A 14,293-nucleotide genomic window follows, 5' to 3' on the forward strand; every position below is an offset into this window, starting at 1 on the left:
TCATCAACCGCAAAACACAGGGAACCATGAACCACAAAACATAGGGAACCATCAACGATACAAAGCAGGGAACCATGAATCACAAAACACAGGGAACCATGAACCACACAACACAGGGAACCTTCATCCAAACACATCCAAACCGTGAGCCACACAATACAGGGAACCATCAACCATACAACATGGGGACTCATAAACCACACAACACAGAGAACCATCAACCACACAACACAGGGAATCATGAGCAACACTAAACAGGGAACCATGATCCACACAGCACAGGGAACCTTGAACCACAAAACACTGGGAACCATGAACAACAAAATAAGGGGAACCATGATCCACACAACAGAGGGAACCATAAGCCATTCAACACAGGGAACCATGAACCACACAACATAGGGAACCATGACCCACACAACACAGGTGTTACAAAAAACGAGATATCTAATAATGATAGAGATCTCCAGTGAATACTAGAAAGGACTGCCCTTCTAGCATCCAGCCTGTTACTGGGTTTTCGTAACAAGTAGTCAGTATCCTGGTCCAATTATCCATTAGAATTCAGTAAGATTCAATAGTGATTCGGGATTACAACTGGTAGGCTACTAACTAAAGTAATTAAAATTTAATAAGTTTATTGATAACAAAGTTGTCTAGGCATATAATATCAAAGTAACTTATAGTAATCAATTGAATATAATATAGGACACAAGTTCCCTACACTTCTCTCGTGTAGGATGTGATATTGTGCTGAAGGCACATATCACATCTTTATGGCTTTTAAGTACTGTCTGGTACATTGTTAGCATTTAATAACATAATACATATATATGCAAGTAAGTTTGTGTGTATGTGTGTAAGTGCTCTATGTAGTTCACTATGTCTCAAGACTCGACTAGACTTAACCTATGACTGACTAAAAGTCCTCACATAAACTAACTTCTTGACCAATCTGGCAATCAGAACAGCTTGCTTGAACAATAAAACGACTGATAAGCCGAACAGCAATATAACAAGCAACAGCGATACAGAATCAGGAACAAGTAGGGACCATCTGCAGATCCTCCACAAAAGTCACAAAACTCCCATACTACTGGATCTAAGTTGAGCATTAGAAAATCCCCGACTGTGACAATACACAGATACCAGTATAAATTAGGTCAGAAGCTACAGCTCAGGACCTTAGTTTCTCAGAGTGTCTATGCGACACAAAACCTCAGTACAACGTCGAAAATCATTAAGTCTAGGCTATGTTCTGTGAACAGAGTTACACAGAACCAACAAGAAGAAAGCGACAGAGACGATCTTCCAACATGGGCCATCAAGGGAGAGTTGGAGAGGCCGTCTTCTTGGAAGGCGCGTCAAGCAGACAAGCAGCAGTGCAGGTCAGGCAGACTCTCCTCCAGGTGAGGTGTGATCACCCCACCCTGATCACTTGACTCTCGGTGGACTGCTGCTGCCCAGCAACAAAGAAGCCGGCAGGGAAACGAGCGGAGAGATAAATGCAGTACTTAGACAATGCTGTCAGCTACTTAATTCTCATGAACTATGAACACTGAATAACATATAAATGTTACATCCTACCTAATAACATAACTAAGTCAAATAATATTATATAGCAACATATTTACGATTTAGATGATGTCGCAAATATAAGCAATGTAAAATTATATGAAAAGGTAATGTACATTATATACATTGTGACCCATTCAGGGGTCGCAATAACAGGGAACCAAAAACCACACATCACAGTGAACCATGAACCACATAACACATGGACACATGAGCCATGTACTTGCTTCGGCAGTACATATACTAAAATTAGAACGATACAGAGAAGATTAGCATGGCCCCTGTGCAAGGATGGCACACAAAATCGTGAAGTGTTCCACATTATATTGTCCTCATCACTCTCGTGTCATGTGGACCTACTGCGCAGACGCTCCTCAGTTACCTGGCTGCAGTGGTATGAGGTGGTGCTGTCAAGTCTCTCTTGACACCTCAGGAAAATTACTGCTTTCAACATCGCGGTTTGTCATAGGCGCCAGATTAATACTATTGGTATTGAGCTTCTCCGGGGGACGATTTCACCTAGTTCAACACAGGTTCTCTTACCTAAGATCATCAGAGAGACGTATGGAATTCAAGATGGAGAATTATATGGAGTGGCTTTAAATGGATTGCATAGAATCTTCGTGAAACTGCTCACTGCAACGGTTTATGAATCATTGGTTACTCGTTTCCAGGACGTGAGTCTTGATGTTACACCTGCTGTATGTGTGAGAATGATTGATGTTTCCAGGCATTATACCTGGATAAAGTTACATAACGTTCCCTTTGAAGCGGATGAAGCTGATATCAGAAAAGTCTTCGAGAAATATGGGACAGTTCATTTTGCCCAGCATGGTATGTGGGTAGCTAGCGCCTACGCAGGTTTGCCAGAAGGTACTTTTAATCTTAAAATGACATTGAGACATCCCATACCGTCTTAGGTTTATCTTCAGGAATTCAGGACACAGGTCATGGTTTTATATCCTGGACAAAGGCGTATATGTCGCCTATGTGGTGAGTATGACCACATAGCTGCAGCATGTGAGAAGAGAAGAGGCGTGCCTGAACCTGTGGTAGAAGACGCAGCCCCTGTCTTACGGGTGGCAGGTGAGGATCAATCACCTGAGGGTGGGCGTGGTCGTTTGTGGAGCGAGATGGTGGAGCAAGCTTTTAGGACTGGGGGTGAGTCTCCCCCACAGTTCCCTGCCCCAGAATCTCCTTCAGTGACTTCTGCAGGGATGGTACCACGGGAGGAAGTGTTGGAAATTGAGGAAGAATTGGAGGAAGTTTTGATGACCTTGTCACCGCCTGAGGAGGGAGTTACATCTGAGCAAGAAGTAGCTGGAGAGTTATCGCTTCCAGCTTGTCAACGATATGAGAATTTGGGGAATGATGATGAGACGGAGACGTCAGTGGGATTAATAAATCCTTGTAAGGTGGATGTTGAGGTTCACCGTGAGGCTTCCCCAGACCATGTTATGGGGGACATGATTGTAACAAGGAAACGGGCAGCTACGTCAGACTCGGATGATGTACTGACGCCAGCGCAGAGGCCTGGGAAGCAGACTGGGATGGTAGGAGAGGGAAGAGTTGGCGACGGGGGAGGTCATGATAAGACACATCATAAGAAGGGAGGGGGGAAAGAAGGTATTGTGAAGATAACATACAGAAATACTAATTCTAGTGGTGAAAAGAGTGAGAAGAGGCAGGGGTGGAAAATTTAAAAGGCCTTCGGTGTATGACTGTCAATGTTAATGACTTATGTAGCAGAATAAAGAGAGAATGGTTGTGTATGTTTCTTAAAAAATATAGAGGGGATGTTGTGTTCCTCCAGGAACATAATTTCAAGGAGGGTAAGGTGTTAGAGGAAGCAGGTTATCAAGTAATGACCCTGCCAACTACCCGTTTAAAAGGTGGTGTGGGTATTTTAATAAAGGAGATGAGCCCGTTTATTTTGCAGAGAAGTGAGGGGGAGGGGGGAGGGGGTTGCATGTGGATGGGTTGTGGATGGGTAAGCGTGTATCTTTTGTAAGTGTGTATGCGACTGCAGAGAATAGCATGCAGGTAAGGAAGGATTTTGTGTGCGAGGATCTTGTCTATTTTTTGCGTGAACTTCCAGAAGTAGCAATAGTGGGGGGTGACTGGAACTGCGTTATTAGGGAGGCTGACGTAGAACCAAAAGGGGCAGGACATATGTCTGTAACTCTCAGGGATTTGATGAGGGACGTTAGGTTACGTGATACGTTTGGGGAAGGGTGTGGGAAACAGAACATACTTTTGTTAGGAGGGGATATGCAGCGAGGTTAGATAGAGTGTATCTTTCTCAAGGGGTTGTTGTGAAATCTTTTAATACCGTTGAGGCGGCTATGTCAGATCATAGTGCTGTAGTGGTGGAAGTAGGGTGGGAAGAGATGGCGGAAATATATAGGACTTATAGGAAATTGAACATTAGTGTGTTGAGTGATGAAGAAGGTTTGAAGGGTTTTTCTATTTTATGGAAAGAGCTTTACAAGGAAGCTCAGGAGGTGGATGACATTGTGACATGGTGGGATTATGTGGCTAAAGAAAGGATAAGAAAATACTATGTGAGGGAGGGTAAACGTATAAATAATTTAAAATATGGGCTTGCGAATTATTTTGAGGATCGATTAAGAGGTTGTTATGGGCAGGGGATGGTTGGTGGTGTTTTTCCCATTGACGAAATAGTAGGCATAAAAGAGAGATTGCGAATATTGCAAAATGATCGGTTTCAAGCTTTAAGGGTGCAAGCAGTGTTAGAAGAAGTTTTGTGGGGGGGACAAACCGTCAGCGTGTGTTGCGACATCAAAAGCAAAGGCAGGCAATGACGGCTATCCCGAGATTAGAGGTAAATGAGGCGATGGGGCTCTATAGAGCAGGGCAGGAGATAAGAAATACGAAGGGTATGAGTGCATATGCGGATATGTGGTATGAAAAGTACTGGACAAGTGGGGGTGTGGATGATGTGGAGTTAGACAGGGTGTGTACATATGCAATGTGCAATTTAGGTAATAGTGATAGGACGGCTTTGGGTGGGGTTATTACTGCAGAGGAAATAGAGATTGCTTTACAGGGCATGAGGAAGGGAAAAGCCCCGGGTATTGATGGTCTACCGGTGGAATTTTATTTACAGCATTGGGCGTTGATAGGAAATTTCATGGTTAGGTTATTTAATTGTATGAAGGAGAAGGGTAAGTTAGGGGATAAGCAGACTACAGCAGTTGTGGTGCTAGTCCCGAAAGGTAAGGGGCAGCCCACCCTTCGGGAGTATCGGGCAATATCGTCGTTATGTGCGGACTATAAGTTTTTTGCAAAAATTTTAGGTAATAGGGTTAAATGTGTATTTGGGAGGGTCGTCTCAAAATCACAGTTTCGGCTGCCCGGAAGGTCGATGACTGAAGGACACGGGATTCTAAGAAGTTTTGTGGAGTCAAAAGGAGGGGGGAGGGGGCAACTTTACTGGCTTTGGACTAGCAGGCAGCCTATGATAGAGTGGAAAAGCATGCACTGCTGGGTAGACTTAGGAGACAAGGTTATGGGGAAGGAATAGTTGATTGGGTAAATATGCTGTATTGGGGAGCAAAAATGAGGGTACAAATAAATGGGTGCATGGGGAAGGAATTTGCGATGGGTAGAGGTCTCAGGGAGGGGTGTCCTATGTCAAAGATTTTATTTTGGTGTTTTCAGGACCCCTTTTATAGAATGGTTGAATGTACTGTCAGCACCCGGGGTGAGGGTGGGGTTGAGGGAGGGATGCTTTGGCCGGGATTAATAGGTTATGTAGATGATACGACTGTTCTGGTTCGTGAAAGGATGTCTATGAAAGTATTGGACGATGTTGTGCAAGTGTTTGAACGTGCCACGGGCATGAAGGTAAACAGTGAGAAGTTAATGATCATGGGGTTGGGCACTTGGAAAGGGGAGGGTAAGGTGAGTTGTAATGTTGTCAAAAAGTGTGCGGTGTCGCTATAGATTTGTGGTATTTTATACAAGGATGACATGGATGTGGCACATGAGGAAAACTCAGATAGGTTGTTAGAAAGGATCGTGGGACGTCTGGGTGTTTTGAGGCCCCAGCATCTCACTCTGGCCCAACGTGTGATTGTCATAAATGTTTTATTGTATAGTAAAGTTTGGCATGTTGCGGCTGTGTTCCCGATTACAGGGACGGCGATTGTGGGAATTTTGAGAAGGGAATTTAAATTTTTGTGGGTATCAAGTTGTAATTGGTTAAGAAGAGAGGTTGTTATTTCTACCGGTGTGCCAGGGTGGGTTGGGATTGATGGATCTAAGATGGAGGGCTAAATGTGTTTCTTAAATGGGAGGTATTGCGTGCTGGCGTGATGGCGGGAAACATACAACAGGTATATATGAGGTTGAAGAAGTGGTATGGAAGCGTTGAACTGAGGGAATGTGAAATTATTCTATGGGTCTTGTTGTTGGTTAGGGAACGGAGAAACATTCAAATACGGGTTTTGTGTAGGTTACTGGTGGGTAAGTGCGTTGCCCCTGTTGAGGGTTTGTTCCCCATGTACTCGTGGAGAAACATTTGGTATAGATTTAGCAAGCTGAAATTATTGCCTAGGATGCGTGACGTTATGTTTCGGTTTTGCACGGTATCTTGCCGTCAGGGGCCATACTAAGAACCAGGAGAGTAGTAGAGGGAGGGGGTGTGGTTTTTGTGGAGGGGACGACACGGCGTTCCATGTAGTTTATTTTTGTGAAGGGTTAGAAGACGTCAGGGGTTGGTTAGGTAGGTTGGTACTGAGGGTGGGAGGGAGTGGGGTGGCGGTTCTGCGTGCTTTAAGTCTTGACATGGGTGGTTTAGAAGAGGAAGTCATAAGAGCTTTAGATTACATCATGGTGGATTATATCTACATATCGTGGGTGATGAGGGGGAAAGGGGTTAGTGAGGTGCGAAGGCGCGTTCTTGCGATAACGTTTTATCGTACGATGTGTCGTAACCGGGAGTTATACGGGAAGAGGTGGGATCAGGTATTTTCGGAAGGATGTAGGAGGCTAACGTTAGAAATTCTTGTGAATCTGTGAATGAATATGAATATTCGAAGGGTAAGTTTTTTTTTTATATATGGGATTTAATTTGGTTTTGAGTGTAAGTCAGTGGGCAATAGTAGGCTCGTCTTCTGGGGGGGGGGGCATGAGAGTGTGGTGAATGTTGGTATGGATTGTGTTTCCTGGTTGTCATGGATGTGTGGTTGTGGAGCTTTGAGAGCTCCATGATACTTATTGTTACTTTTGTGTAATGAATGAAAGTGTAACCCCGAAGGTTTTGTCATGTATTTGGAGGTGTTTCTGTCTTGTAATGACCCGATTCTTGAGTCATATGTTTTTAATGGTATATGTAATTGGTTATGTTTATTATCGGTTATGAGGTCATGATATGTGTTTGATTTTTGTAGATTAAAATATTTTTATATACTGTTTTGTTTGTGTACATGTATACATACGCATGGGTTTTCTTTTTTTCTTTGTGAAATCAGTTTTTTCTTTTGTGTTACTCTTTAAATATCGTTTTGAGCCTTTGTTAAATGTTAGACTCCAGTACATTCCTAATATGGGTATGTTAATGTTTTAAAGTTATATATGATAGGTTAGTACCCTGTTACTGGTAGTTGTTTTGAGATGTTTTGTTGTAAGTTTTTGCTTTATGTATCGCCATTTTTTCAGAGGTTATAGAGCCATTGGTTCTGAGAATTTTGTTATCTTTTTATGTCTATTTATATTCTGGAATTATGTGCTGCTGTACTGTTTTTAAATAAAAAAAAATAGTGAAAGTATACTTTTTGAGGGGAACTGTAATTTTGTTTTGTATCATTATTATAATTACTCACAGGTGTGGGTGAGTATCTGTTGTGTAAGTTATAGACAGCGATGTACTGTTATGATGTCTTATTGTAGTAACACAGTAGACTGAGTACTGGAACCATGACTTATAGTTTGTGTTTGTTTCTTTGTTATCCATGTACTTGTTTATGTACAATGTCTGTATAAGGTTTTAATAACATAAAAAAAGTGAAAAATTAATGCATATTGTAGGGTTAGAGCTTCTCTTTGTTTATAATAATAATAATGCATATTGTAAGTATTTTGGTTGATGTAATGTATAATCTTGTGTAATCTTGTATTTAACATAGGTACAAAGGGATATAATGTGTAGAGGATGAGGGACAGTTTGTGTCAGCACAAAGTTAAACGTCCTGTGTGTATTTCGACAATGAAAATTTATAATTTCATTGGAAGAACTGATACTGTGTTCTTTATTTATTTAATGTATTGTATTGTTTTAAATAACATATAAAAAAATAACATAACTAAGTTAATTAATAATATAAAGCAACATATTTACGATTTAGATAATGTCGCAAATATAAGCAATATAAAATTATATGAAAAGGTAATATACATTATATACATTGTGACCCATTCAGGGGTCGCAATAACAGGGATCCAAAAACCACACATCACAGTGAACCATGAACCACAACACTACAAACCACGAACCACATAACACAGGGACACATGAGCCACACAACATTGTCACCCATGAAAAACACACCATAGGGTACCATGAACCAAAGAACACAGTGACCCATGAACCATGCAATGCAGGAAAACATGAGCCACATAACACAGGGAACGATGAACCAAACAACACAAGGAACCATGAACCACACAACACATGGAGCCATTACCAACACAACTCAGGGAAACATGAACGACGAAACATAGCTAACCGTGAACCACACAACACAGGCAACCTTGAGCCACACAACACAGGCAACCATGAGCCACACAACATAAGGAAGCTTCATCCAAACACCACAGGGAACCATGAGCCACACAACAAAGGGAACCATCAACCGCACAACACAGGGAACCATCAATCACATAACACAGTGAACCGTCAACCACACAGCATAGGGAATCAAGAGCCACACTCAACAGGGAACCATAAAAACACAGCACAGCGAACCATGAACCAGAAAGTGCTGGGAACCATAAACAACAAAATAAGAGAAACTGTAAACCACACAACAAAGGGAACCAGGAGCCACTGAACACAGGGAACCATGAACCACACAACACAGGGAACAATGAAGCACGCAACACAGGGTACCGTTAGCCACACAACTCAGGGAACCACGAACCACAAAACACAGGGAACCATGAACCACAAAACACAGGGAACCATCAACGACACAAAACAGGGAACCATGAATCACAAAACACAGGGAACCATGAACCACACAACAGAGGGAACCATGAACCACTCAACACAGACAACCTTGAGCAATACAACACAAGGAACCGTGAACCACACAACATAGGGAACCGTGAACAACACAACACAGGCAACCAAGAGCCACACAACACAGGGAACCTTCATCCTGTCGCAAATATAAGCAATATGAAAAGGTAATATACATTATATGCATTGTGACCCATTCAGGGGTCGCAATAACAGGGAACCATAAACCACACATCATAGTGAACCATGAGCCACAACACTATGAACCATGAACCACATAACACAGGGACACATGAGCCACACCATAGGGTACCATGAACCAAAGAACACAGTGACCAATGAACCACGCAATGCAGGAAACCATGAGCCACATAACACAGTGAACAATGAACCAAACAACACAAGGTACCATAAACCACACAACACAGGGAGCCATTGCCCACACATCTCAGGGAAACATGAACGACAAAACATAGCTAACCATGAACCACACAACACAGGCAATCATGAACCACAAAACACAGGCAACCATAAGTAACACAACACAAGGAAGCTTCATGCAAACAACACAGGGAACCATGAGCCACACAATACAGGGAAGCTTCAACTGCACAACACAGGGACCCATCAACAACACAACACAGGGAACCATCAACCACACAACACAGCAAACCGTCAATTGCACAACACAGGGAATCATGAACCACACTAAACAGGGAACCATAAAAGCACAGCACAGTGAACCATGAACCAAAAAGCGCTGGGAACAATGAACAATAAAATAAGGGGAACCGTGAACCACACAACAGAGGGAACCATGAGCCACTGAACACAGGGAACCATGAACCACACAACACAGGGAACCATGTGCCACATAGCACAGCGAACCAAAAACCACACATCACAGTGAACCATTAGACACAGCACTACAAACCATGAACCAAAGAACACATTTACCCATGAACCATGTAATGCAGGAAACCATGAGCCACATAACACCAGGAACCATGAACCAAACAACACAGGGAACAAAGAAGCATGCAACACAGGGTACCGTTAGCCACACAACTCAGGAAACCATGAAGCACACAAAACAGGGACCCATGAGCAATAGAACACTGACCCATCAACAACACACCACAAGGAAACATGAAGCACACAACACAGGGACGCAAGAACCACACAAAACAGGGACCCATTAACCACATAAAATAGTGAAGCATGAACCACACAATGCAGGGACCCATGAGCCATACAACACATGAACCAGACACCACATGGCACCATGAACCACAGAACACAAAACACAGATAACCATGAGCCATAAAACACAGGGAACTATGAAACACACAAGACAGAGAAAAATGATTCACACAACACAGGGAACCATGAACCACATAACATAGGGAAACGTGAAGCACGCAACACAGGCAACCATGAGCCACACAACACTGGGAACCTTCATCCAAACACACAGAACCATGAGCCCCACAATACAGGGAACCATGAGCCATACAACACAGAGAACCATCAACTGCGCAACACAGGTACCCATCAACCACACAACACAGGGAACTATCAACTACACAACACAGGGAACTCTATCAAACACACGACACAGGGAATCATAAGCCACACTAAACAGGGAACAATGAACCACACAGCACAGGGAACCTAGAAGCATAAAACACTGGGAAACATGGACAACAAAATAAGGGGAACCATGAACCACACAACAGAGGGAACCATGAGCCACTCAACACAGGGAACCATGAGCCACACAACACAGGGAACCAAAAACCACACATCACAGTGAACCATGAGCCACAACACTACGAACCATGAACCATATAACGCAGGGACACAACACAGACACCCAAGAAAAACACACCATATGGTACCAAGAACCACAGAACACAGTGACCCATGACCTATGCAACGCAGGAAACCATGAGCCACATAACACAGGGAACCATGAGTGAAATAAAACAGGGAACAATGAACCACAAACACATAGGGATCCGTTAGCCACACAACTCAGGGAACCATGAACCACACACCACAGGGAAACATGAACCACAAAACACAGGGTCGCATGAACCACACAACACACAGAACCATGAACCACACAACAGAGTGAACCATGAACCACACAACACTAGGACCCATGTGCCATACAACACAGTGACCCATGAACCACACACCACAAAGTTTCCATGAACCACTTAACAAAAGGACTAATGAAACACAAAACACAGGGAACTATGAAACACACAACATAGGGAACCATCGGCAGCCCAACACGGACACATGAGCCACACAACACAGAGAACCATGAGATACACAACACATGGAACCATGAACCACTCAAAGCAGGGAATCATGAACCACAACACCAGAAACCATGAACCACACAACACAAGGAACCATGAATCACACAACACAAAGAACCATTAGCCACGCAACACAGAGAGCCATAAACCACACTACACAGGGAACTATGAATCACAAAACAGAGGGAACCCTGAACCACACAAAACATTGGACCGTGAATCACACAACACAGGGAACCATGAGCCAAGCAACACAAGAAACCATCAACCACAAAACACAGGAAACCATGAACCATAAAACACAGGGATACATCAACGACACAACTCAGGGAACCATGAACCACACAACACAAGGAACCATGAACCACACAACACAAGGAACCATTAGCCACGCAATACTGGGATCCATAAACCACACAATAGAACCACACCATGAACGACGCAAAACATTGGACCATGAATCACACAACAGAAAGAACCATGAGCAACACAACACAGGGAACCATAAACCAGACAACACAGAGAACCATGAGCTACACAACACCAGAAACCATGAACCACACAACACAAGGAACCATGAATCACACAACACAAAGAACCATTAGCCATGCAACACAGAGATGGAACACAGATGGAACCATGAGCCACACAACACAAGGAACCATGAACAACAAAACACAGGGAACCATCAACGACACAACACAGGCAACTATGAATCACATAACACAGGGAACCATGAATGACAAACGCAGGGAACCGTGAACTACTCAATAAAGAGAGCCTTGAGCCACAAAACACAGGGAAACGTGAACCACACAACATAGACAAACATGAGCAACACAACACAGTGAACCTTCATCCAAACAACACAGGCAACCATGAGCCACACAAGACACGGAACCATCAACTGCACAACACAGGGACTCATCAAGCACACAACACAGGGAACTATCAACCACACAACACAGGGAATCATGAGCCACACTAAACAGGGAACAATGAACCACACAGCACAGAGAACCTTGTACCATGAAACACTGGGAACCATGAACAACAAAATAAGCGGAACCATGAACCATACAACAGAGGGAACAAAGAGCAACTCAACACAGGGAACCTTGAACCACTCAACACAGGGAACCTTGAACCACACAACACAGGGAACCATGAGCCACACAACACACGGAACCATAAACCACAAATCACAGTGAATCATGAGCCACAACACTACGAACCATGAACCACATAACACAGGGACACAACACAGCCACCAATGAAAAACACACCACAATGTACCATGAACCACAGAACACAGTGACCCATGACCCACTCAATGCAGGAACAATGAACCACATAACACAGGAAACCATGAACGAAACAACACAGGGAACAGTGAACCACAAACACAGGGAACCATTAGCCACACAACTCAGGGAACCATGAACCACACACCACAAGGAAACATGAACCACAAAACACAGAGTCGCATGAACCACACAACACATGGAACCATGAACCACACAACAGAGTCAACCATGAACCACACAATACAGGGACCCATGTGCCATACAACACAGTGACCCATGAACCACACACCACAACGGTTCCATAAACCACGAACACAAGGACTCATGAAGCACAAAACACAGATAAGCATGAGCCATAAAACAGAGGGTACTATGAAACACACAACACAGGGAACCATGAGCCGCCCAACACAGGGACTCATGAACCACACAACACAGAGAAACATGATAAATTAGACACATGTGCAACTGTGTGGCGAAACGTTTCCTCAATAAAGATACCCAAGAGTTGCACATGTGTCTAATTTATCAACATGTAGGTTCTCTGAACCATTCATCTACAAGAGAAACATGAGGTACACAACACATGGAACCATGAACCACTCTAAACAGGGAACCATGAGCCACACAACACCAGAAGCCATAAACCACACAACACTAGGAACCATGAACCACAAAACACAAAGAACCATTAGCCACGCAACACAGTGAACCATAAACCACACTGCACAGGGACCATGAACCACACAACAGAGGGAACCCTGAACCACACAAAACATTTGACTATGAATCACACAACACAGGGATCCATGAGCCAGGCAACAGAGGGTACCATCAACCACAAATCACAGGGAATAATGATCCATAAAACACAGGGAACCATCAACGATACAACACAGGGAACCATGAATCACACAACACAGGGAACCATGAACCACACAACACAGGGATCCATGAATCACTCAATACAGAGAAACGTAAGCCACACAACACAGGAAACCGTGAAATACACAACATAAGGAACCTTGAACCACACAACACAGGCAGCCATGAGCCACAGAACAAAAGGACCCATCAAATAAACAACACAGGGAACCATCAGTCACACAAAACAGAGAACCATCAATCACAAAATACAGAGAATCATGAGCCGCACTAAACAGTGAACCATGAAAAACACAGCACAAGAACCTTTAACCAGAAAGCACTGGAAACCATGAACAACAAAATAAGGGGAACCGTGAGCCACACAACAGAATGAACCCATGACCCTCTCAACACAGGGAACCATCAAACACACAACACAGGGAAACATGAGCCACACAACACAGGGAACTAAAAACCACACATCATATTGAACCAAGAGCCACAACACTACGAACCATGAACCATATAACGCAGGGACCCAACTCAGTCACCCATGATAAACACACCATAGGGTACAATGAACCACAGAACAAAGTCACCAATGAACCACGCAACGCAGGAAACCATGAGCCACATAACACAGGGAAACATGAACCAAACAACACAGGGAACAATGAAGCATACATCACAGGGAGCAGTTAGCAGTACAACTGAGGGAACCATGAACCACAACACAGGTACCCATAAGCCATAGAACACTGACCCATCATCCACACACTACAGAAAAACATTAACCACACAACACAGTGACCGATGAACCAAACACCACAGGATACCATGAACCACGGAACACAAGGACCCATAAAACACAAAACACTGATAACCATGAGCCATAAAACACAGGAAACTATAAAACACACAACACCGCAAACCAAGAGCCGCCC

The 14,293-nt window shown here is 43.5% G+C and overlaps 1 non-coding gene across 1 annotated transcript; it reads left to right on the forward strand.

Annotated features, from left to right (window-relative positions):
- Positions 1-1,794: 1,794 nt before the first annotated feature.
- On the forward strand, positions 1,795-1,901 carry LOC128703365 (U6 spliceosomal RNA). The gene has a single exon (XR_008409236.1). It is a non-coding gene; the product is annotated as a U6 spliceosomal RNA (small nuclear RNA).
- The last annotated feature ends 12,392 nt before the right edge of the window (positions 1,902-14,293 follow it).

Source organism: Cherax quadricarinatus, unplaced genomic scaffold (genome assembly GCF_038502225.1).
Source record: "Cherax quadricarinatus isolate ZL_2023a unplaced genomic scaffold, ASM3850222v1 Contig507, whole genome shotgun sequence".
NCBI lineage: Eukaryota > Metazoa > Arthropoda > Malacostraca > Decapoda > Parastacidae > Cherax > Cherax quadricarinatus.